Genomic DNA, 6126 nt, shown 5'->3' on the forward strand with positions numbered 1-6126 from the left:
GAGGATTTACAGTCAGGTTTAGACCGTATCATAGTACTGAAACTGCTCTCCTTAGAGTTACAAATGATCTACGCTTATCATCTGATCGTGGATGTATCTCTGTATTAGTGCTACTTGTTTTGTAGTGCTGTGTTCAACACAATTGACCACAACAATCTTTTGCAAAGACTAGAAGACCTTGTTGGAATTAGTGGAAGTGCATGGTTCAAATCGTACTTGTCTGACCGCCATCAATTCGTGGAGTGAATGAAGAGGTATCGTATCGATCACAAGTGCAGTATGGAGTACCTCAAGGCTCAGTACTAGGGCAGTTACTCTTCACGCTTTACATGTTACTCTTGGGAGATATCATCAGGAAGCACGTTGTAAGCTTTCACTGTCACGCTGATTATTGGAGTAATTTCTTACTGCTAAATTCTGAAAAAAATAAATAAATAAACAAGGTATCAGTTATAGGACCTAACCTAAAAACTCTGCATCTAAAAACTTCACATTTTCACATTCTAGATCCAGGAAGAATGACCATATTAGTTCTGTCAACACTGCACTAGTTACCTACTAAACATTGTACTGATTTTAAAGTCTTGTTTATTAATTATGAAGCCCTGAATGTTTTAGCACCTCAGTATTTGAATAAGCTCTTATAGTACTTCATGTCCGCTGCATTCTCAAAACTCTGGCAATTTAATAATACCTAGAATATCAAAATCAACTGTGGGTGGCAAATCCTTTCCCTATTTAGTGCCCAAACTCTGGAATGACCTACCTAGTATTTTTCGAGAGGCAGACTAACTCTGTCAGTTGAAATTTACATTAAAGATCCATCTCTTTAACCTGTGTTACACATAACTCATAAATACATTTCTAATATTCAAATCCATTAAAGGATTTTTGGCTGCATTAATTAGGTCAACTGGAACCGGGAACCCTTTCCATAACATCTGATGTACTTGCTACATCATTAGAAGAATGCCATCTAAACTAATATTTGTCTGTTTCTCTCTTATTCCGAGGTCACCGTAGCCACCAGATCCAGTCTGTGTTCAGATCAGAGGGTCACTGCAGTCACCCGGATCCAGTACGTATCCAGACCAGATGGTGGATCAGCACCTAGAAAGGACCTCTACTGCCCTGAAAGACAGCGGAGACCAGGACAACTAGAGCCCCAGAGACAGATCCCTTATAAAGACCTTGTCTCAGACGGCCACCAGGATAAGACCACAGGAAACAGATGAGTCCTCTGCATCCATCTGACTTTGCTGTAGCCTGGAATTGAACTGCTGGTTTTATTTGGCCATAGAAGTAGAACTGGCCCTCAGACTGAGCCTGGCTTTCTCCTAAGTCTTTTTTCTCCATTCTGTCACCGATGGATTTTGGTTCCTTGCTGCTGTCGCCTCTGGCTTGCTTAGTTTGGGACACTTAATATCCAGCAATATTTTCGACTTGATTGCACAGATACTATTTAAAGAGCCAGTAAGATGAAAATTCTAAGCTTCCTATCACTGTTTATAAGTCCTGTACAATAGGTTTAAATCCATCCAAGGTTAAAAAACATTGTCATTTTGTCAAAATATCATTTTAAAATTACCTCAATTCTCAGAGATCCCCAAACGGTTCGCGCAAAGCTGTTCAAAAGATTCAGTTTCCTTAAACCCCACCTTTCGGTAGCATACTGTGTTCTGATTGGTCAACTGACATAGTCAGGTTTGATTGGTTGTTCCACACACACCTCCACGGTAAACTATGCGTTAGCATCTGTTTGGGGTGAATTATGTCTTATTCCTCTCATCGCGAAGCAAACAGTAAAATAAAAAACTTGAACAGTCACTGCTTTTTCTTCTGTGTGTGTGTATTCAAGCCGCGCTTCAGTTTGAATCTGAATAGAGCGTTCAGCGCGGGGGCGTGGTCACATTAGATATAATGAAGGGAGATGTGAAAAACAGACATTGCGTTGTTTTCATATGGATTACTTTATCACAGAATATCTGTTAGCAGCACTTATTTAGTTTTAAAGAAGACATGTCAAGCTTTCTATAGATATCTCTCTCATGTCTCTTCGTTGAGTATTCACGAGTTACACTTCATTTTAATGACGTGTTTGTAAATGAAGATCAGCGCAGACAGGCTGCAGACAGCACACATACTGATAAGACGCTCGGGAGAAAACAAACACATAACTTCATAATCTTACTTCGTGTTGTGATTCGGAGATGCTCATTGGTCTAAATAAAGTTGGTAATGAACCCTCTTTTATGGGCAAACGCTTTGAAAATCCCGCTGTACTCACCGAGATTAGAAAAGCAGTCATCAGTGAAATGTTGTGAACACAAGGATTTGTTGTACTGCTCTGGAATTGTGGTAAAATGAATTTTAGCCATTGGTTCTTCTGATCTTCATTCTTTGGCAGTGAAAATAAAACAAACTTGCCTTTACAATTAAAAACACACTGTCTCCTCGACATGATAATATCACACCAACCAGAGCGTCTGTGTGTGGGGGGGGCAGGTCAGAGTTCAGTTTCTCTCAAGATGGTAGGCGGAGATTATTATGCAAAGTGTTCCTAGTGACAGAGATGGGCAAAAGATTTGAAATCTATAACGACTCGTTTCAGTGATTCAGAGTCGACTCCTTACTTTAGAAGCCAATAACTTTATAAATCGTGTACTTTTGGTTTAATTATTTGCACATTGTTTACACTGATGGACAGCTACATCATAAACTGTAATACAGGTAATTTGTGATTTCCCATCTGTGTGGCTCTTTAAACTGAACTGAGTTGGATTATGAAATCACCAAATTTAATGATGAACTGCCTTTAACTGAAAAATTTGCCAATGTAAAAATGCATTATTGGCACATTATTTTCCTAATTTATTCTCTACAGTGCTTTGACTGTATGGTTAAAATATCTGTATGGTTAAAAAGCACTATACAAATTAGTATATGAAATAAAATTTGCAGTACATCCTTGACTACTAGTTATCATACTAGTTACCATACTTTGACTGTTTTTTGGTTTCAAGTCAAGGTGACCTTTATTTTCATTCCACTGCATGTGTGGACATACAGTGGAACGAAATGTTGTGTCTCACAGAACTGTGGTGCTACATAAATACAGACATACAACAATGAAGTAAAACAGTATAAACCTATATACAACTAACCTACTGTCACGATCATCAGCTGGAGTGCCCATGAACTTCAGTAGAGAGCACTCCACTCAGGACTCACTCAGGACCCATTTCAAACTCCATTTCCCAGAATCCCATGCTAATCACTACCAGGTTTTAAACAAGACTGTGTTTTACGAAAGCACTTTTTGTAAATAATGTGATCACTGATCATAAGCTATATGTGCTCTGTTGTCCAGAAACCTGGCTAAAACCTGATAATTACATTATTTTTAAATGAGTCTACCCCCCAAGATTATTGTTATAAACAGGACCCACGTCCAAAAGGTAAAGGGGAAGGTGTTGCTTCAATCTATAACAATGCTTTCAGTATTTATCAGAAGGTCTTGTTTAGTTCTGTCTGGCATTTCCGAGCAGTTTACCAGTGTTTGTTCCTTTGTTCCTATTGTTTCTACTGACTGTGATTCTATGCTGCCTGCCCCGACCTCTGCTTCTTACTGTTGTTGATTTTGGATATCCTCTGACATACCTGACGCTGTTTTCTCATCTTTGCCAGTTTGACAGTTCTCTTTAATAAACTACCGCATATGGATCTGACTGTCTCTTACTCCATGTTACACCTACTGACAGATGTTGACTATAAAAATACTATATATTAATGTTTACCTGTACATAAGCTAAAAAAAATACATACTACAGGAATGCTTCACATAATACTATACTTATACAAAACTTACACAATGTCAGATTTGACTTTAAATACTATATATAAATGTTAACCTATGCTTAAACTAAAAACTAGCTACACATAAACACTGTACCTATACACAAACTATCCTACATATTTGAGTATGAATATACTATGTATAAATGTTTACTTTTACAGAAAATGAAAAGGAAAAATACATCGACTATACGAATGCTTCACATAACACTGTACTTGTGCAAATAGAAACATTGCAAGTCAAGCAGATGGCTGAGGAATAGTGCAAGATGATTTGTAGTGCACAAGCATGAAAACACATATTTGAGTCTTTTGTGGTATTATGTACACACAGCATTGTGTGTGAAAAGTGTCTAGTGTGCATAGAGAAGAATTTACAAAAAAAATTAACACTTCTTGAGAACATTTATTATTTACAAACCTTTTCTGTTCCATCTTGAAATAAAGTTATTTTACAGATTCATATAATAAGCACAGTGGATGAGAACTATCCATTGTTTAATAATTGGATTTGCCAAGGTTATGTTGGGCTGTACAGATTTTCCTAACACATCTATTTTTCTTTAATTGTCTTTGAAGCTTTTCATGGAGACTTTTGCTCTATTTATTTTTATTAATGTGGTATCATGTTTCAGAATTTCATGTGAATCAGGATTGCTGATTCTTTCTCAAAATGTCTGGCTAATCTCTCTCTCTCTCTCTCTCTCTCTCTCTCTCTCTCTCTCTCTCTCTTGTAGGAGTTGAAATGTCCACCAACAGGGTTTGGTAGAAAGTCCGTAAAGGCTACTGCTACAACATGTCCTTGGTTTGCTCTAATGGATGAGGCTGTTGGGAAGTGTCTCTCTGTTTAACCACCTGTTTTAATATCCTCTTCCATTCAGGATGACCCATGACCATCAACTTCCTCGGTTTCTGAGGCTGCTTCTCAAATGCCCCCACAAGCTGAATGCAAAACGGAAAGATCCATTGACCTCTAGGATTTCCTGTTAAGTTGAAGGCAGAAAAAGGTGATGTGTGTGTGTGTGTGTGTGTGTGTATGTGTGTGAGAGAGAGAGAGAGAGAGAGAGAGAGAGAGAGAGAGAGAGAAAAAGAGAGAGAGCTGCCGTGGAGATGAGATGAATGAGCAATTCCTGTCACTGTTAGAAACTTTGTTAAAAAACTTTAAATTTAAAATGTGGTAAAAAAAAAAAAGTCTTATTTCTAGGTCAATAACAGTTATTAACCTATCAGAGCATGTGAGCGGAGCGGAGCGGTGTGACGGTCTATAGACGTGCATTCTACTCAGTCGATCAACCGCCCAAGCAAGCGCTTCGTTAATATTCCGCTCACACTCGCCGTAAACCAATTCTCACCGACATAAAAATTGACTAGTTGTTTACTGTTTGTACCGAAATTCTTGGATAATTGTATACAATTATTCATGCTGAGTTGCTGATAAATAGCAATTATCATGTTTCAAAATGAAATTCTTACATTCTTCTAAGTCTAACCTTAGCCAACATACCTAAAAAAAAACTGAAAAAGTGTATTTGATTTTCGTTAACTTTATTTAGATGAAAATAGGCTAGCTGCCAGATGTTGTGCAATAGTACATTAAAAAATGGTTCATTAAAACACAAACACACACACACACACACACACACGAGATGAAATATGCATAGATCTTTGCAAAAAAAAAAATTTATAAAGCCTGTGAGAAACATAAAAAAGATAAAATGCACTTAAAGAACACTTAGATTATGAACTGACATCGATGAAATAAACACACTTTCTAGTGTCAAGTTAAAGTAGACCATAACTGCGGGGAACTTTGGTCTATTAAAACATATCTTGATGTTTACTGGATTTTAGAATTCAAGTGTCAGGCTTCAGGCTCAATCATGCGCAGCTGACTGCTCCATCTCCATCAGGGATTCCCACCCAGAGCATTTAACGGTTGAGCAATCGTAGAAAATTTTGAAATAAAACGCCTGTAGTAACCTGCAAGGACCTTACTTCCTGGACTATCATGGAGGTGGGGCCAGCCTTTGACTGCTGCTGTGGAATACCTGTTCAAGATGGCTAAGATGAGCAGAAAAATCAAATGAGTATACGATAATGTCATCCAAGTATACCAGTGAAAAATTTGTAAGAACAGCTCAGGCAATGCTGCATTACCCCCTGGAAGGTGGCAGGACCATTGCACAGCTCAAAAGCCATACGTTGGAATTCATATAGCCCAAGGGGAATGGCAAAAGTGGTCTTAGGGCGATCCTCTGGATGTACACCAAC

This window comes from Carassius gibelio, chromosome B15 (assembly GCF_023724105.1).
Source record: "Carassius gibelio isolate Cgi1373 ecotype wild population from Czech Republic chromosome B15, carGib1.2-hapl.c, whole genome shotgun sequence".
Lineage (NCBI taxonomy): Eukaryota > Metazoa > Chordata > Actinopteri > Cypriniformes > Cyprinidae > Carassius > Carassius gibelio.